General features: G+C 46.2%; 1 protein-coding gene and 1 long non-coding RNA gene across 2 annotated transcripts in view; one reads left to right on the top strand and one right to left on the bottom strand.

Moving 5' to 3' along the window:
• The window catches only part of NTM (neurotrimin), an 816980-nt gene that overhangs the window by 61669 nt on the left and 734650 nt on the right, over positions 1-20661 (top strand). The window lies entirely within an intron of this gene.
• LOC117059665 lies at positions 12262-13020 on the bottom strand. Its single transcript, XR_004427939.1, has 2 exons — positions 12980-13020; positions 12262-12408 (listed from the first exon to the last, which is right to left on the bottom strand). It is a non-coding gene; the product is annotated as an uncharacterized LOC117059665 (long non-coding RNA).

The following is a 20661-nucleotide window of genomic DNA, read 5'->3' as shown; positions in this document are numbered from 1 at the left end:
AAAAAGCAGACCCATCCTGGTGCCCAATATGCAGATGGATTGGGAAAAATCCAGGGTGACCCAGCTTTCTTCCAAGCATGCATGTGTTGCTTTAGAAGTGAGATTATATGGGCTTCTTAAGTTTAATGGGTGAGCTCATGCATCAAGCTGGACGTGTTCTCCTTCCCTCTGTAGCCTCTCTCACATTCCTCAGCATCTGATGTGACTTTATGAGGCCACTGGGATTTGCACGGTCCTATCAGCGGGGCGGGCGGGCGGTAATTTGGCTCAAAGTCAATGTCCTTTCCGAAGATCTATCCGTTTGTTCACCCCCTCACATCTGAGCACTAGACGTAACAATTTGCTCTTGCTCTGAGGTTCTGAAATATGCATTTAATTTAGACTTAATGAGGAAATTATTGTGCAATAAACACACTTCAACTGACTTGCGAGACAGATCCAGGATTACAAGGGGAGGAAAGCTACAGATTGCAATTAGAATGAGTTGCATAGGGCATTGGGGTGCCTTCAGCTTCCGTGGAACATGACAAGGCAGCCCTGGGATTGCTGAAGGGTAGCAGGTGATGACATGAGCAAAAGAGAGAGAGGTAAATATAAAGGGGGGGTGGCTCTCATGAGCAGCCAACTAGAAGCCTGTGGACAATCAGCAAGCAGGATTCGAGCACAAGAGCACTCTCCCTTCCTGTGGTTTCCAGCAACTGGTATTCAGAAGCGTTGCTGCCTCCAACTGTGGAGGCAGAGCATAACTATCTTGAGCAAAGGCCGATCAGGAGGTTCCCCTCCAAAAGCAATTCCTACTCCGCTTCCCCTCCCCTCAAGAGCACCTAGCAATGCCCACAGCATAAATAGCCCAGTCTCTACTTTTTCCCCATATGCCAAGCTTGCTCACATGATTGTCTTCTCCTCTGCACCACACCACGAGATCTGTTTGTAGGGGAGGCTGGGTGTGGACAATTGACCCTTCAGGATACCTGCATTGATACTTGCATTGTGGCGTAGCATGGGTTGCCAGCTCCCAGGGCGGGGCAAGAGTTGTGTCCCCCTGGTGGACTGGGCAGCTGGGGTTGAGACGCATGCTAGAAAGCTTGGGAGGTACATGGCTGCCGGCTCTGCCACTGCCGGTGGCTGTGCGAATTCTTGGCTTGGCAGCTCCACCAGCCCAGGAGCAGGGTGTGTAGATGTTCCTTCACCAGCCATGTGAAGAAGTAGGTGCTGCTCCAGCCCTGAATGCACAGCCCAGGTACAGCTTGCCTCCCCACAGCTCCAGAAGGTGGCAGGAGCTCAGCCACGCAGTCTCAATGAGGGAGCGCGTCGTGGGGCTGCCTGGTTGCACCCCTCTCAGAATTTTGCATCCGGAGCCACTGCCCCTCTGCCCCCCCCCATGCTATGTCACTGCACCTGCATGCTCTGTGCCACTTCCTGGTATTCACAAAGAAGAATAGGGGTTCTCCTACCTATTGGTTTCTCCCCACATTTTCAGATCCCTGTTCTGTCTAGCAACCCATCTTGCTACTTGAGACCCTGCAGCATTTTGAAACCTGACTTCTGATGAGACAGTGCTCCTGTATGTTCTGTGATAAATGAGGTTTGTACTCTCCAAACATCCTGGACCAGGACAGCAAGCCAGACATTTGGGCAAGCCACAGGCAATTGGCCCTTGAGTCTATCTCCAAAGATGCTCTACACTCAAAAGGAGAAATAAAAAACCTACCCACCCTGCAGTGAGAGTGAGCAGCTCAGTAATATGCACAAGCCTGTAGGTGGGTTACCCCCCACCCCAGAGGGAAGTCCTGGCCATCCATGGAGTGAACCCAGAGGCCAGGCTGAGAACTTGTCTCCTTTACTTAACGCAGCCGGAGCAGCAGAAGTGAGTTCAAAGCTGCTCTGCAAATAAACTCTAATCGTTTTTCCTCCTTGTGTTTATGTGATTAGGGGGTTCGTTTGACTGGCATTATGATGATAAATGGCAAACTCATTGCATCATTACATCGGGCGCTAATGCGTAGTAGGAAGGATTTCTACTCATTAAAGGGAAGGCAGCCAGGCAAGCAGGCATGGTGTTTGGGCCAGCACTCAGTAAGATGTGCAGGCAACCGCCTTGCCTGTGTGGGAGACAGAGGCCCTCCCTGCAAGGACTTTAACTCTGCCTTGCTTGGCTCTCCCCATCCTAGATTTCCTAAGAAAAAGCATATAATAAGGATGTCTGTGACTCTGTGAGAGTTGGACAGGGCTGCGGGGAATGCAATGCAGGAGCCTTGCTGAAGATCTGTGCATGGATGGGGACACTCCTGAGAATCCTACCAGCACAACTTTCAAGGCAGGATCTAAATGGGGGCATGTGGAAACTTCAGCCAGTGGACCAACTGTGATCCTCCAAACTTCTCTCGTGCCTCTTATCAGCCCTGCTTCATGTGCTCCTGTAGTGCTATGGCCTGGTTGGGATGTTATTGAAGCATGTTGATGATTTTTGCTTTCCTAGATCAGGGATGGAAAGATGTAGGAGCACCTGGTTTCTGTATGGCTGGAATCTGTATGTCTTTTCACTCTTGCCTCTGGCCCCACTCACCTCCAGTATGAAGCTCCCAGAAGCCCCACCCAGGTCATCTGCTCTAAATGCAATGAATGAATGAATGAGCTCTCTCTGTGTCTCGTGAGAAAGTAGTCTTGTGGGAAGCTTGCATGGAACTTTGTGTGTGTGGAGGATTTGGAAAAATAGGATCAAAAAGTTTAAGACTAGGACCTGGGAGACTAAGGTTCCAATTCCCACCCAGCTGTGAAGCTCACTGGTTGACCTTGGTGGGCCTGTCACTGCCTCTCAGCCTAACCTACCTCACAGGGGTTGTTGTGGGGATTAATTGAGGAGGGAGCCACTTTGAGTTCCTTGGAGGGTAAGAAGGGAATAGCAATCAATGCAATAAAAAATAAAATAAACCCACCCACCTGCTAATTTGAAAGCCATACAGCCCAGCATTCTGCAGCCTATTTCTTTATAATATGTCGAAGGCTTCTCAATCTGACACTGTGGACAACCTTTGTCGGAGAGTCTTCAGCAAAGGCTTTGCGGTAGTTTTAGAGATGTGGAGCAAATGGAGTTCATGGGGGGGGGTCATTGTCGCTTCCTGTGGCTGCCCTAGAAATCCCCAACACCACCTCTGCCAGTTTCCTGCACAGCTTCTGTTTCCCTTTAATTGAGTGCTTGTCATTCTGTTATCTGCCTCCAGGTTGTTCTTTACCACTTTAACCTCTTGTGTGGTGGGGCGGAAAGGGAGCGAGGAGATGGCAAGAGCCCTTTTTATTTTTCATACCAAAATGTAGGCACAGCGGGATGTCTGGCGATACAAAGTGAGGTCTCCTCTGCCTTTGCGTTTCTCTAAGAAAGTGTCTGCTGCTTTGATGATTGGCAGATAGCAGCCTCTAAGGTGGCTACTTGGGGCAAGTAGGTTTCAGTTAGTGCTGTCTGTAGGCCTATAGGGAGTCAGTGTGTTGGGAGTCTGCATTGCAAGAGAAGCTTCAGTTAGCTTGGATTTTCTACCGGAGGGCCCATTGATGTTGTCTGGGAAGGGGCCAGCCCTATCATTAGGCACAGTGAGCTTACTGCCTGTGTGTGCCACACTGCCTTCCTTCCAGGTAGGGCTGTGTGTGCCTGAAACCCTAGAGAGCTACTGCCAGTCAGTGTAGGCCAGTGTTTCCCAAACTTGGGTCTCCAGCTGTTTGTGGACTACAACTTCCATCATCCCTAGTTAGCAGGACCAGTGGTCAAAGATGATGGGAGATTTTAGTCCAAAAGCAGCTGGAGACCCAAGTTTGGGAAACACTGGTGTAGACAATACTAAACTAGATGTATCAATAGAATGACTTGGTATAAGGCCGTTTCTTGTGCTCCTGTGTACAAGTCTGGTCAGCTACAGTACATGGGATGGGGAAAGTGTATTGGTCCTGAGAATGAATCAGTGGGAGTCTAACTTTGAAGAAGCCGGCACTCTGAAATCATGAGGACTTGCACACCCTTTTTTGTTTTGTCTTTGCAGACTGGATCCCCATCAGTGGCTCATTAAATTAGCAATTGGCTCTTCCAAGCTCTCTGAATTGCTAGCCAGGTTGGAGTTGCGCTCAGTTTCCTTGCTTGGGGAACCTGCCTGTGCTCGGAAACAGGGAAGGTGCAGGAGACAGACTTGAGTCTGCAGAGAGGAGAGGGAAGAAGTTTTGAAACTGGCTGATGAGAAACTATACCCAGCGCAGCTATATAGGCACCCGGTTGCCTTTTTTGAGGGGCGGGGGAGTCTGGTGCAGCTTCTTTAGAACTAGTGTCACCTGCTGTGTATCTATGTGCTTCCCAGCTGCTTTCTCTGTATATTTTCTAAGGTGGCCCAGATATAAATGTGTGTGTGTGTGGACAGAAATATAAATAGCTACATACATACATAGATGTGCAGATTGTATTGCAGATTTGTAGTGCAATGCCTTCTCTGAAGTCAAGCAAGACCCACCCCCCACCCCATCACCATCAAATCTTCCTTTCAAATCTTTGACAAAAGCTCAACATTATTATTACTTTTTAATTAATTACTTTTTTTGAGAACCCAGTTAGTTGCTGTACTGTACCCCTCCTTCCCTGAGTCAGGATGGTTTACTAGCACAACAATGGGGTGCAGGTGGTACTTGGAAGTGGCAAAATGGTGTGTGTGTGTGTGTGTGTGTGTGTAATGGGGCAACCCTTTTCCACCTTGCATCATTATATAAGCTCTCTTATTTCACTTGAAAGTGTCTGGACACCCCCCCCCCAACAGCAACAAATAAGTTATGACACGAGCTGAGTTTCTTCCACTGTACTGTATGCAGATAACAATTCTAGATAAGGCATGGACCACAGCCAGTGTGGTGTAGTGGTTAAGAGCGGTAGACTCGTAATCTGGGGAACCGGGTTCGTGTCTCCACTCCTCCACATGCAGCTGCTGGGTGACCTTGGGCTAGTCACACTTCTTTGAAGTCTCTCGGCCCCACTCACCTCACAGAGTGTTTGTTGTGGGGGAGGAAGGGAAAGGAGAATGTTAGCCGCTTTGAGACTCTTTCAGGTAAAGAAAAGCGGGATATCAAATCCAAACTCTTCTTCTTCAATTGCAGAGTGTGATCCACATTATGTGTCCATTTTTTAATATATATAAAGGATATCTGTGGATGTGTATATATTTGCCGGGTACAGAAATATTTACTTAGCACAAATGCAGCTCAGCAGCTACTCTGGGAGCTTGCAAACCCCCAACTGCCTTTCCTGCTCTGTCGATTTTTCAAATTCGCTTTGCAATGCAAAGAGGTGGGGAGTGCCTGAGGACAAGTGTTTTGAAAGCCGGTGCCCGGATCACAGATTGCTGCAAGCATGAAAATGCATTCATATGAGTTTGGGATATAATGCCTGACACAAGATGTACCGCTCCTGCCACGCTCCAATCCCAGATAAGAACCCAGCAGTAACAGATGGAGGAACAAGGCACTTATCTTGTTAGTTGATGGATTTATCTTCTTTTCTCCCTCCCCATCCGCCCCCAACCCCCCAGGCCCTCTCCCTACATATTCCATAACATTTAGTGAGTTTTGCTTCTTAACCAAAGCAACATATGGAGAGAGCAAGGACTGCTTCCTTTCTCTCCTCTCCCCATCCCACCTGTCTCCCTAAATTCAATAAGGGCTGGAGTGACAGAGGAACAGCTTGTGGTGCCAAGGAAATTCCAAAACAGTCAATAAAATGTTATGTTACACAGGGGCGTGTCACTCCTTCCCCTCTGCTTAAGAAGACATCCACACCATCACAAGAAGCAGGGGGGTAGGAAAAGAGTATCATTTAACTTGCCCCTGTGGGTCAGCACTGACCAAGGTTTTTGGACTGGTTTGTGGATAACTGTTGGCTTGAGGAACTTCTCAAAATAGAATTGCTGCTGTCATCCTGAAAGAGCATTGATTGATTGACTGGATTTATATGAAGCTTTTTGAGGCAAAGGCTTCACAAGGCAGCATACATGCACAGCCTTAGTAAGCAGTAGCACAGTCTAAGCATCCCTGCAAAATTTGTTCAAACAGATCAGGATGTGTGCTCACTGACCCTCCAAGTGTCCCTATTTTCCAGGGACAGTCCTAGATTTATAGAAGCTGTCCCAGATTCTGATTTGCTCCTGGAATGTCCCAGTTTTCCTTAGAATGTCCCTATTTTCATTGGAGAAATGTTGAGTGTATGGAATAGGGTGTCCCTATTTTCGTCAGAGAAATATTAAAATTTCTCTATTTTCATGGGAGAAATGTTGTAGGATGTGTGCTCAATCAGCAGCAGTGCATCTGGAAGTGCTGCCTTGCCCTGCTGCTGCTCCCACCATCACCTAACGGCTCCTACCGTCATTGCCTGTTCTGCAGCCACTATGTGCCTTGCCACCTCTGCCACTGATGGAGAAGCAGCACCTCCACCAGCACCAAATTCAGGCAAGATCTTGCCCCTCCCCCCATGGACATGATCTTGCCTACAATTGGTGCTGGTTACAGTGGGCTTCTCTGCCAATTGTAGAGGTGGCAGGCAGGCATGGGACCCCTCGGCATGCTTCTGCTACCTGAGGCAGGGGACTCACCCTTCCTATGGGCTGTGCCGGCTCTGTATTCAATGGCTAGCTGGTGTGGAAGTGGCCTAAAACTGGAGCCACCAGCATTGCAGCTCATGGAATTGGTTGTTGCTTTGTTAAATGGCATTTGGTTGGTTCCACGCTGCCATCAGCCATTGTTGTAGCCTGAAGGGCTTGCTGCCTGAGGCTGAGTGACAGCAACAGCAGCCTCACAGGGAAGCAGAAGTAAGAGGAGCCAAGCAGATAAAAGTGGGCAATGGAAGTCTGGAGCAGAACTTTGCAGGGATTTGCAGCAGCCCAGTACATCCTTCCCCCTCTCAACGCAAGACTACGTTGCATGGTCTGTAGTAGTGGCAGAGTTTTGTGGGTTTTTTTTTTTGGTTTTGCAGATTTGATTTCTGAAACCAATGCCAGCTTCAAACCCATCAGGTTGAACGTGCCTCTCTCCATAGAGACACAAATGAGGTACCAAATTAAAGCACACAGCATGTAAAGTTTCCGGAAATAATCGCTTTAGGAGTTGGTCCCCTAATCAGATGCAGAAGACAAAAATAAAAACGTGAAGGAAAGCATGTAGGCTGCAGGGTTCAAACTCAACCATGGGTTTTGCCCCAGAGAGTGTTCTGGTTTTGGTTGATTAAAAAGCCTCCTACAGATGCACGTATGCACACCCTTGCTGGTTCAGCTGCTGAGATGCAATAGAATACCATTAAAAAAAAAATCTGAACATTTGGAACAGTTCAAACACCTATTACTATGCTTGTTAGAGACAGATGGGGGTGGTGGTTGGAATGGGTGTTGGTAGGAAGGGGAGAAGAGAAGCGAGGGGACAATGCCATCAATGGTGATCATTTGGTTTGCTGAGTAGCATAAATGCAATGTGAGGTTGTGTGAGTGTAAAAGAGAATGACTGGGAAATGCTGTTGAAGTCGTGTGTGGGCATGTGGATCATGCCAATATCTAGTTCAGTCACTAGGTAGCACTGGACTTAATTGTAGCTGATTGGCAGCTACAGTGTTGCTCTTTGCTTTATGAGAAGAGAGAGAGAGAGAGAGAGAGAGAGAGAGAGAGAGAGAGCGCCACATGGCACCCTGCAGAAGATGTGGAGTGCAATTTCTGTGAGCCCAAGCCAGCAAGGTAAATAGCTAGAGATGATGGGAGGAATCATCCACAATATCCGTAGGGCATCACATTTTCTGCAAAAGAACATAAAAATAGTCTGCTGAATCAGGCCAATGGTCCATCTAGTCCAGCAACCAGATCTCACAACCAGGCGCCAACCAGGGTTAGACCACAAGAGCACACTCCCTTCATGTAGTTTCTAGCAACTGGTACTCAGAAGCATTACTGCCTCCAACTGTGGAAGCAGAGCAGAGCCATCATGGCCAGAAGCCACCGATAGTCTTCCACACCATAAATTTATCTAATTTACATTTGCAGCCATCTAAGTTGGTGGCCATCACTGCCTCCTGTGGGAGTTCCATAGTTTAGCTATGTCCTGTATGAAAAATAATTTTATTTTATCTGTCCTGAATCAGTAAAGTTTCCTGCCTGGCTTCCTGACTGGTGAGCCATACAAGCCTCCTGTGTTTAGACCTTCTGTAAAATCTCTTTCAGGTTTAGAGCCAGCATGAGCATTTGGGGCAGGACCACCAGTATATGATGGGGCTGATATAATATGGCAACATAGGAAGCTGCCTTACAGATGACTGGCCTGTCAAGCTCAGATCCATATGCACTGACTCTCCAAAGTGTCAGGCAGGGATCATTCCCAGCCCTACCTGGAGACACCAGGGATTGAACTGGGGTCCTTCTTCATGCAAAGCAGATGGTGTAGTACTGTGCTCCTGCCCTTGCCCTAATGTGTGCAGTCACAAATATGGGATTTAATATTGGCTTGGTAGAGTACATATTTGTGTGACACTGTCCTACCCATGTGATGTCCCAAATCTCCCTGATGCAGTGAACGTGGAAGACATTGAGACTTCATCACTCCTGGCAGTTGTAAGTTGCCCACAACTCACTTCCATAAAGCAGCATGCAAGCCTGGAAGACCTTCATATTCGTATTGGACATTAGCATCACATTCTTCCAAACCCTTTAGGAAAGGTGATCCTAAGGGCCATAGCCGCCTTGTCAATATGCATACTGTGGGGAAAGCTTTCTCCCATGGCTAAGAATCTACTGTAGAAAATAATATGAAATAGCTTGTTATATGGATTATCCTTATTCATTCTGAGGATACGGTTCTTGCATAGTTTTGTATATAATTTTAAATTATTCTTAAATGTAAAAGAAATAGGTCAGTTAGAACTTGGTGTAGGAAAATGTATGCAGTTGTACAATTGCCTACTAAAGTAAAGGCCATAACTTGATAGCCTGGAGATTGGGATATGCCTCTTTATTTTCTGTTCCTCTCTGGAGAAGAGTGAAGCGATGATCAGGGTCCCTCCCTTTTCATGTAAAAGTGTAACTTAACTCTGTGGCTTCAAACAAGATCTACCTGTTTATTGGCTATTTCTAAGGCAACCATTGCTAAGGTGACAACTAATTACTATGCATTTGGTGACAATTAAGGCTGAAATAAATCTGTGCTGCTTAATCTGCTAAAGTCTCAAAAGGTTATTTCTATGTTCTTGAGCCTTCTGGTTTCATTTTAACCTCAAATGTGCCTTTGTTGCATTTCAGAGTGGATACTGCACAGAGTAGCAGTTTGTCTTCCTTTAAAACCTGGGGCCGGCTCTCCAGTTAGGCAAAACGAGACAGGTAAAATCAACAGAAAATGCTAAAGTGCAGGGAGTGGCTGTGCAGCACACATAAACCTGTGCATCCTGCACAGCTTGCCTTATGTCCCTTAAACCAGCCTGATGCTCTTGGATATGGTTGGGGATGATGTCCTGTCACCAGTGTTGAAATATGATTCAGCTATCAATCTGGACAGCTTCTCTACATTAAATGGGAAGGGCACCATCTTATCTTTTGCCTTAGGTAGCAAAATGTCTTGGACCACGCTCGACCAGCGCTACCGAACCTCATTTAACTTGCTTATCTTAAAAACATGAGACTATAGGAAGAGCCCTGCTGGATCAGGTCCATGGTACATCCAATCCAGCAATCTGTTCTCACAGTGGCCAACAGGTAGGATGTGAACAGCATTCTCCCCACCTGCAATTCCTTGCAAGTGGTATTCTTTTGAACTTAACCAGTGGGTTTCATAGGGTTCAGCCGCAAACACCCCACACAAGTGATGCTTTAATCTGAAAATGTAACTGAATCCATAAGAGCTGGCTCAAGTGCCAGTCATGTAGTTTTGACCCTCCGTCGCTAAGCTACGATGTCCTGGTTGATTCTTGTGGATGGCATCTTGCAAATTCCACTCTCTCCCAGTGTAACTTGCTCTGCTTCCAATAGTTAACAACCAAATATATATACCCAATGTGACTAACCTAAATCAAACTTTAAGAGAGGATTGGACAAATTCCTAGCCAGGGCCGTCTCGTCATAAGGCCTAGATGGCGCGGCACGCCAGGGCGCCGCCCCCCCAATGGCACCCCCGCGAGCCCACCGGCATACCGGGCGCCCCCTCCCCAACCCGCCCCCGCCCCCACAGATGGGTGGGCGGGCGCTCGCACGCTGGCGGGTGGGCTGCAAGCCGGCTGCCCTCCGGAGCCCCAGCTGGAGCACTGGGAAGGGCGCGCAAAGCACCACGGCGCTCCAGTGCCACGCCCCTCATCCCCCGCTCGCCCACCCCCCTCCCGATGGGCGGCCAGCGCGGGAGGGAGGCGGGCGGAGAGGCGGCACGCCGGGGGCACCGAGGGATCATTGCGGCCGATCCCTTTAAGATGGCCCTGTTCCTAGCTTTAAAAGAGGACTGGACAAGCGTAAGGAGGAGAAGACCATCAATGGTTGGTAGCCATAATATGCTCTGTCTCCAGCACTGGAGGCAATAATGCTTCTGAAGAAGAAGAAGAGTTTGCATTTGATATCCCACTTTATCACTACCCGAAGGAGTCTCAAAGCGGCTAACAATCTCCTTTCCCTTCCTCCCCCACAACAAACACTCTGTGAGGTGAGTGAGGCTGAGAGACTTCAAAGAAGTGTGACTACTAGCCCAAGCTCACCCTGCAGCTGCATGTGTAAGAGCGGAGACATGAACCCGGTTCACCAGATTACGAGTCTACCGCTCTTAACCACTACACCACACTGGCTTCTGAATACCAGTTGCTGGAAACCACTGGAGGGGAGATTACTGTTGTGCTCAGGTCGTGCTTGTGAGTTTTCCATAGGTATCTGGTGGGCTATTGTAAGAACAGGATGCTACACTAGATGGTTTATTGACCTGATCTACCGTGGCTCTTTTTATGTTCTTATGGAGGATCATATGTTTCCTATTTCTATATTAAAGCTTATGTGGATTCCTCTTTGTTATTGGTCCCCACTGGAGAACCTGAAGTATACAAGGTCACTTAGAGAGCTGGAGTGAGACTTCAACCTGAGACTCAGTCCTAGATCACAGTGTGATGCAGCAGCTAAAAAAGCCAATGCAATTCTGGGCTGCATCAATAGGAGTATAGCATCTAGATCAAGGGAAGTAATAGTACCACTGTATTCCGCTCTGGTCAGACCTCACCTGGAATACTGTGTCCAGTTCTGGGCACCACAGTTCAAGAAGGATACTGACAAGCTGGAACGTGTCCAGAGGAGGGCAACCAAAATGGTCAAAGGTCTGGAAATGATGCCTTATGAGGAACGGCTTAGGGAGCTGGGTATGTTTAGCCTGGAGAAGAGAAGGTTAAGGGGTGATATGATAGCCATGTTCAAATATATAAAAGGATGTCATATAGAGGAGGGAGAAAGGTTGTTTTCTGCTGCTCCAGAGAAGCGGACACAGGGCAATGGATTTAAACTTCAAGAAAGAAGATTCCACCTAACCACTAGGAAGAACTTCCTGACAGTAAGAGCTGTTCAACAGTGGAATTTGCTGCCAAGGAATGTGGTGGAGTCTCCTTCTTTGGAGGTCTTTAAGCGGAGGCTTGACAGCCATCTGTCAGGAATGCTTTGATGGTATTTCCTGCTTGGCAGGGGGTTGGACTGGATGGCCCTTGTGGTCTCTTCCAACTCTATGATTCTATGATTAGCCACTACAATGCACCTTCCCTTTGTTTATATGTGCAATAAGTAGTTTTATATGAGAAGAAATCCAGCTCGCATGGAAGAAGCAGAACATCGTCACTCTGAGCACCTCTGCCCCCAATTCTTCCTTATACCATGTTGGCTATTGGGTGGGTAAGAAACAATCACTCCCCCATTTTTTATTATCTTTCCCCCATGCTATTTCATTTCACTGTGTTTTTTTTAATTGATTTTCAAGTACAACCAAGAAAATCATAACAACAATATTTCTAACCAGTGTGGACAATGTTCTGGAATACAAGTTGTTTTACTGTAAAGTTGCATTTCCTTAAAAAAAAAAAAAGTGGGAGTAAAAACCTTTGGAAGGATGGTTGGCAGTTTTGATGAACTAAAAAAATATATTAATTGATTGTCTTCGATATAATTACAGGAAAATAAACAAGAGTGGAGATAATAGAATAATTTTCATAAAAGAGCAGGCAGAAGCAATCCATAAAGACAAATGCAGCCTGTAGAAGACCAGACCCAATCAAATAATAGCAAATGCTTTATTAAATTTGTTGACCAATCACCATATTTCATCTTTTAAAATCATGCAAATTTTTCTGAGTCTTGTCATAACTCCAATGAGGAAATTCTCCCTTCTTATCATCTTCAACTTCTCTGTTCTTTCGACCTGTAATGACAGAATTTAATTGAAAATAACTCTCGATTCTCCCAGTACTGTGTGATATAGAATATTGTGGCACAGGAGAAATTTAATATGATTTCCATTTGTTTATTCAAATGTAGATCTGTCAAATACCATAATAAAATAACAGGATTAAGTGAGAGTGGGAGAAGGATAGTGCAGCAAATCATTACAGCAGTAAAAAGTAGAGCTCAAAGCTTTAATAAGTGGATTAATCCGTTAAGGCCAAAGTCCTATATGAATTTACCTTGGAAGTAGCCCCATTTTGGACATAGTGGGGCTTAACATTCAGAGGTAGAATGCTTAGAGCACTCAGCTGTGCATAAAGTTTAGCTCATTGGTAAAAAGGAGAACCTCCAGAAGTTTTTGGACTCCAGCTGCCATCAGCCCCAGCTAGCATGGCCAGTGGTCAGGCATTGTAGGAATGGCAATCCAAGTACATGTGGAGGGCCACAAACCCCTGGGTTAGGGTATAATTAGCTGTAAAACATGGGCAGAGATTTGCCATGGCATCTCCTATTGGTTGTCAAGGACTTAAATGCAGCTACTGTCCCACCTTTTCTCTTTCTCTCTTGCAGGATCAGGTAGGCGGCAAAACCAGGAGCCTCCAATGGACAACCATATGTGGCTTGCAGAATGCCTTACTGTTTCGGTCACACAGGTTGTGGTGGCAGAACCGTTGTCATCCATGGTGCACCCAGTCACTTCCACATCCCATTGTTTTTTTTCAAGTTCTGCCAGGTTTTATGGTGTTTCAGAAATCTTTTTTTTGTGAGAAACAACAGCAGGGTAAAAGAAATGACTGTGTACATTAGGGTGGGGAGCCTCATGGGCTGAATTAGGCCCAACAGGCCTCCCCATGGGATTGCGAAGCTGTTTTGGCCGAACCATGCCCACCTGCCTCAAACCTGACTTCACAAAGAGAAGGTTGCGAGCCCCAACGATCACCATGGCACCAGGTGATTGACAGGTGGGTGGTCCCATCCACCTGTTATCCTTTGTCCATGGCTGGTGGGGGAGATGAGGAGCTTGCCTTCTCTAGATCCAGTTCCACACCCCTGCCGATGCACATTTTGAGGAAAGATGATTATTATGGTTCCTTCCACAGCTATTGTCTGTCCCCCAGTCAAGTGTGCTTCTGTGCAAATAGAGGTTTTAAAAAAGCTTTCCCCGTCCCCTTCTGTAGGCCCTCCTGAAAATAGACGCCATTCATATTCTCTCTGTCTGCATAGCCCCGGTGGACTTAACCCAACTCTGCAGAGGCTTCAAAATCCCAGCTCTGATTTCAATTAAGAGTCCGCTTTCTCTTGCAGGCTGGGCTGGGGCTTTGGAATCCATTCCTAATCCTCACATTAGCCCTGATTCATCTGTTACACCAGCATTATCATCGCTGTCCCTTGGGAATGGGGGAGGAAAGAGAGAGGATCGTATGGGAGAATAAATACCATTTGTTTGTGTTGCTTTCTATTCTGAGTCCTGATTGCATCCTCTTTTTTTATCTTTTTTCTTTTCGACCCAACAATTATTATTAATTTCTCTGTATTTGTGCCTGGGTTTATGCCAACAGAAAATAACGATAACAGATAGTGTCAAACTTTATAATTGGGTGGGAGAAGGTAGGGATGGGAGGAGGGGAGATGCTCTATTATTAGATTTTAATGCTTTGCCTGGAGAAGACAAGGTGTTTCTTGGCAGATGTCTGTATCAGACTTTGCACCATGTGTTGGATGAGAAGCAGTGAGTATCCAGAACTTCTTGCAAATAGCACACGTTTCCAGCTGGAGATTAAGTGTCCCGATAAGGCAGCCAGTTTGTGGAAGTTGTTGCTGATTCCATGGTCAAATTGGGTGGATCATCTGCACAATGGACAATGAGGAGCACACTATGGTTCAGTGGTGGGGCCTCAGCTCTGCATGCAGAAGGGCCCAGTTTCAATCTTCAATGTCTCCATGTCAGGCAGGAATTGCTGCCTCTTGGTATGGGCAATACTGAGCGGAGGAAGCCGCTCAGGCACCTGAGGTGGTGTGCCCAGGGGCGGGGCGAGATGAGGGCAGGGCGCACCGTGGGGCCTCCAGAGTCTGCCTACCTCCTTCCAGTCAGCCACCCTACAGCTGGGGGGAAGGCAGTGGGCAGACCGTCTCCCAGGAGAGACGCATGGCTCAGGGATGCTGCAGGCCCCGCGGTGAGGGTCACCCTGCATTTTATCACTCCCCTCAGTGGTGACACCTGGGGCGGCCTGTACCTACTGCATCCCCTTCCTCTGCCCCTGCTAATACTGAGCTAGGTGGACCAAGTATTTGACTCCCTAGGTTGCTGAGCAGTGCAGAGTCAAGTCAATAGTGCGTGTGTTATGCTAGTACTCTGGCTAATAATGGGCCAGAATGAAGGGTTTCATTCTGAGTGAGTGCCAGCTATTATAAGTAGAAGTGTAGAAGGTCACGCCATTTTTTAAAGACTCGTAAGTACTGGCCCAGTCGATGAGGCTCCCAAACTTCTTGGCTGCTAGCAGCTGGTACTGGAACAGCTTTCGTCATTGAAAGGTGTGGGAAGCCTTGGAGGATTCCCTATGCTTCCTTGGAGTCTGTAATGCATTTATGTCATATTACAAGTGCCAGGAGCCTAGGGCATGTAGTTTTCCCTGACATCTGACATTAGCAGTATTACAGGCGCCAGAGAAAAAGAGAGTTATCTTCCTGACACTGAGAAAGGAAGCAGGAGCTCTGAGTCGCTATTTGCAGGGGTGGGTATGATGTACAGTTGTACATAATATGTATACAATGTTTTGGATCCACTCTGCAAAAGAAGAAGAAGAAGAAGAAGAAGAAGAAGAAGAAGAAGAAGAAGCATGCTTGCTTTTGTGGTTCTGAAAATGCAGCAGCAGCATGATAAGTGCTCCAAATAGGAAATAGCAGTATGCCAAGGTGGAAAAATGCATAGTGATAAGGGGACAGGTTTTGCACCATCCTAATGGTCTCCTCTAAATCTAAGTGGATACCATTTAGAGAAGTATGAACAGAGGTAGATGGGTGTTTGTGCATGTGTATATGTATATGTGTGTAAGGGTCCTGCACTTGCAGGGGTGTAGTGTGAGGGGGAAAGGGGGGCCGTAGCCCTGGGTGCACAATTTTGAGGGGGAGCGAATCAGGCACCTCCCCCCCCCCAGGCCTGGAGTTTATAACCTTTTGGGGTTGTCATTGCTTTACACTTTGTGTCAGACTGCTAAGCTTTAACTAACTTGAAATTCTTTGAAAAGGAGACTAAAAGTAATCTGTAGGATGAAGATAGTCTCAATGTTAAAGGGCTACAAGAACCCAGGAATCGTCTTCTTTTCATGTTCAGGAATCATTCTTAGCAGCTTTGAAATTGTGGCACAGAAGACAAAGCTCTATTAAAGAAAGTGCACTAACTAATGCATTAATCTCAAGGAGCTCTGGTCCACGCAGCACGCAGGCAGTGTTGCTGCGCCGGAGAAGCAAACGGAACTGTTGCGGCCTGTCTCCCCACGTGCCAGTCCAGAGTATCTCTCTATTTGCTTTGTGTACCTGTAAGCAGCAGATAAGTAATGAATAAGTAAAAGGAACCCGCACAGGTTCCTTTTAATTTTGGCTGGGTTTATTCAGGCTGCCTCTGTGCATTTCCACCAGCCCCTTCACCCTGGGGTCTCCGGCTGAAGGTGAAAGCAATCTCTTTCTCTGTTTGAGGCTTGGGGCTACGTTCATATTGATTTATTCAAGGGGAAGGCACAGACGCTGCGAAGAGAGAAGGGAGCAGAAATACTCTATGCCGCCGCGTGCAGATTGAGCATTTGTGTACGCGGAATGCCAAGTGGGGACTCTCTTAATCGAGTAAGGGCTTCTCTGAGGCTCGCGGTGCCTTCCTCTGTTGCACTGACATGGGAAAGGGGGGAAGGACGTCCCAAGGCGTGACATGCAAAGGGTCGGCTCAGAGATGACGAAGAAAGAAAACGAAACTCTGAATCAATTAGCAGCTATGGATTACTGGAATGTGGTTCTCGCTGCCTGCCCCTGTCCTTCTCCCTTTCATTCCTCTCCCTTTTTCTTCCAGTCGCCTTCAGCCTCAGGCGATGAAGAAGAAAGGATCTGAGTGTGCTTTCTTTCCTGCCAGGAGGTGAGGACCTGGTTCGCCAAAGCCGGGCAGAGTTACTCTGTGCCTGGAGGCAGTGTGAAGAGGGCCTCGGGGGCTGTTCTGCCATCAGGCTCAGTGGCAAACTTTCCTTTATTGCACCTGGCATCCACTGAAGGTTATGTGAGACTTGTAGAATATGAATGAACTGGAGGGGAGTTCCTCAGGGGGGCTCCAGGAGGTGTTTTTCTCCCTACCCCACCCCGCTCCCCACTTTCCTCTCCTCCTTTTGACGCTAATGAAATCTTGCTGTTGTCAGGCTGCTGACAGGCTCTTCCATCCATGTTAATATCCTTGCAGTCTGACAGTGTGCTTGGGAAGGGAGAGGAAGGAATGTGGCCGAGATGACTCCCTGCTCAAACACAACTGTTCTAGGTTTAAGTGAATTGAAGGCCAGAAGGTGATGTAGGAACGATGGACTAGAGGATCTCGTTTTGCCAGAGCAGGGCTTTCTAAACCATCTTGTCATGAGAGAGGGGGAGGGGGGAATGCTTTTAAACTAACACATTTGTTGAGGGAGCTCTGCAGATCTGCCATCTTGCTTGCAGAATATAAGCAGGGGCATCTTCCAACATTTCTCCAATGAAAATAGGGACGTCCTACTGCATAATAATGATATTAATAATTTTATTATTGATGCCTCAGCCCTCTGACTGGGTTGCCACAGCCATCCTGGGTGGCTTGCAATATATATAAAAAACAAAATAAAATGATTAAATATTTTAAAAAGTTTTGGTTCTCAAATGGAATCTGTTCTGGAAGTCCGTTTGACTTCCAAAAACATTAAGAAACCTAGATACGGCTTCCAGTTGTGGCTCCAGGAGCTTCCTGCACTCAAACGGAAGCCGTGTCAGCCGTTCGGATTCCAAAAAATGTTCTCAAACCAGAACACTTCTGGATTTGCGGCGGTCAGGGGCCAAAACATTCGAGTCACAATGCGTTTGAGAAACCAAGGCAAAGACTTCCATCAAGTGTCTTCTAAAGGTTGCATATTTACTTATTTCCTTGGCTCAGAGGTTGCATAACTCCATACCCTCCAACATTTCTCCAATGAAAACGGGTAAGGAAAAGCAGGACATTCTGGGATCAAATCAGAAACATCAGGTGGCTGTTGCAAATCTGTGATTTTCCCTGATTAATAGGGACACTTGGAGGATCTGATCTTCTAGGATGGACGTTCCTTTATTGTAGGACGCTGGCCACAGTGACTAGGCCTATTTGCTCCCTTCTGAGCTCAGAACTCCTCAAGATTATGCTCAACACTGGCCACATTCACACCATACCTTTAAAGCACCATTGTGGCTTCCGCAAAAGAATCCTGGGAGCTGTGGTTTGTTAAGGATGATGTGAGTTCTTAGGAGACCCTCTATTCCCGTCCCAGAGCTGTAGCTCCTGGAGTGGTTTGTCAGTTCTCTCTTCCCAGAAAACTCAGGGATTTTAGCTCAGGTTGGGGGGAATAGGCGTCCCCTGACATCTCACAGCACCTTTAACGAACTACAGCTCCCAAAATTCTTTGGGGGAGCCATGACTGTGCTGTCACTGTGCTTTAAATGTATGGTATGTTGATAGCCGTAGGCAAAGCTCTTTCTCACTGCATTATCCCCAGGAAGCTTCCAAGGAACTCTAGCATTGCCTGAAATGGAGGGCTGGGGGAAGAGAGAGATTAGCAACTCATACAGTCATCTCCTTGCTGGTTTATATTATCTTTTCTCCCTGTGGAGTAACAACTAATTTCATCAATTCGTAGAATTCAATTAATATACCTACTGAGATGATATGGGAATTGCTTTCCTGTGTTATGAAAAGTCAGGTCTAGTCAGATAGGTCATGTCCAAGTAGGGTTGGATGAGAAAATAAATTCAGTTAGCATTTAAAGGCAAGCCCATCTAATTTGCACTTTCTGAAACAATACATGAACTGAAACGCAGCAATCCTTTGAAAGTCAGACACCTCTGAATTTTGCAATGCAGCTCTTCAGGCATGTCGTCTATGCAAAAATGCATACATAGTATGGTAAAGTGTGCATATATTGGTGAAAATAACACAAAAAAGTTCATTATGGTAGGGCAAATTGTTTTGCAAAAAGTATCTGTGTAAGACAAAACTGCATAGAAAAGTATGTATAATGGGGTAAATTTGCACTCAAATGATGAGTTTTCACGATGACTTTTTTATTTCTTTTAATACCGACTGATGTACAAATGTGAGGAACTGCACTTAAGAATGAAAATAATAATAATACAAAACTGAGAGAAACCAAAATTGACAGATACAGTCAAACCTCGGTTCCCGGACACCTCTGTTATCATACATTTTGGCTCCCGAACGCCAAAAACCTGGAAGTAAATGCTCCGGTTTTTGAATGTTTTTCAGAACCTGAATGTCTGACGCTGCTTCTGCTTGTGTGCAAGAAGCTCTTGCAACCAATTGGAAGCCGCGCCTTCATTGCTGAACGTTTCAGAAGTTGAACAGTCTTCATGGGTTGTTTTAGGGCTAACTCAGCCCTTCTGTATCCCATCCTCGTGCTTCTGTGTTCAACCAGTTGGTTCAAAGTTTATCTCAATCCATGTTGGATTTAAGTATCTTTGAGACAATGCCCTTTTCTTTGTCACGTATTATTAGGTTTGTCTCTGCCCTTGTACCTTTTTGAGGCTGCTGCTGTTTTTATCTCTTCTCTTGCTCCCTCTGCAGAAGGAGGTGGAAGTTCAAACAGAAAGGATAATAAATAAACCAAAGGAACAAAATGGAATTCAAGGCACATTGCCTTTTGGGATTCAGAGTGTGTCAAGCTGAGAGGTGCTTGAGAATGGAGAGGAGAGCAGGAAACAATTGTGCCCTGGAATATTTGGGGAAATTGTTGTCTCTGTGCTTATACATCTGCGCCAACAGATTATGTGCTTACATTTTTATTTTTTTCACATAGGCTCAGCCAGCGATGGCAGTATTAGAGTTGCTCTGTAGCAGTTCATGGGCAAGATTAGTTCTCTTTCTGTGTGTGTAGAGTCTCTATAAGTAAAGGAATAAAGGGTATGTGAAGGGTGTTTGGACGAAACCCAATAATGTATGCTCTGCAAGATATTGCCACAGAGGAAGGCATGACATGGTATCATGGGATGAAAGGATTGTCATATTGCCCTGTACAGCTTGAAAAGCACTCAGCATAACTCATATTTGTATAGTGGTTATGATCTGTCCTATGCAACCCTTATTCCAACAAATGGGAAACATGCATCTTGTGTGAATTCTTGGTGGGGTGAAAGCTTTGTCTCCTTTGCAAGAAGGTATATTGATGGTAGTCACAATATTTTGGAGGTCAGTGGATCTGAGGCTTGCAGCCCTTGATAACAGTAACTTAAGTAGATGAAAAAGAATCTAGGTCAAAGATCTGTTCCCTAAATAACTTCTGACAAGTCCTACATTTTGTGATGTTCCACTTCATGCATGTTATCGCATTCATTTGCACATCTAAACTTCCTTCCTCTTGGTTCCCATCAACTCTCTGTGCTGTGCTAGATGTGTGGCTTTTAAAAGAGAGGAGTAGTTCACCAACTGAAACATATCTGGTTATTACCTCAGGCTTTCTGCAATCATCTGTCCTCTCACCTCCAGGCATACTTAAACCATTCTTTCTCTGTGCTCAAACAGGGAGCAAGAAGATGAATGTCGTTCAGTCTGAATTTTCAAACAAACTGACCTAATACTCACCTCACCAAATTGTACACAGATCGGAATGTTGCTATGGGGTGTGTGTGATTTTGCACTTCCCCCAATTTTGCAGTGCAGTTCCCAGATCCAAAACTGTCCCAAAGGTGTGGGTGTGCATTTTAGTACAAAATGCATTCAGACATTGAGATGAAAGGCAAATAGAATTGCCAGTTTTCATGGAGTTACCTGACTTACATCTTCTGTTAAAACAATACAGTTTTCAAACCTGTCTTAACAGTTGTTGCTGCTGCTGCTTTTGTACAGTGTGAAAAACTATTTGACATGCTGTTCTATGGTATATTTATAAATTGCCTTGACACACATGTGAAACTACTTTGAGAGCTGTTTCCCCCCCCCAGTCAAGAGGCATTTAGATTTTGTGAAATAAAT

This window comes from Lacerta agilis, chromosome 15 (assembly GCF_009819535.1).
Source record: "Lacerta agilis isolate rLacAgi1 chromosome 15, rLacAgi1.pri, whole genome shotgun sequence".
Classification (NCBI taxonomy): domain Eukaryota; kingdom Metazoa; phylum Chordata; class Lepidosauria; order Squamata; family Lacertidae; genus Lacerta; species Lacerta agilis.
This window is presented reverse-complemented; position numbering and strand designations above follow the sequence as displayed.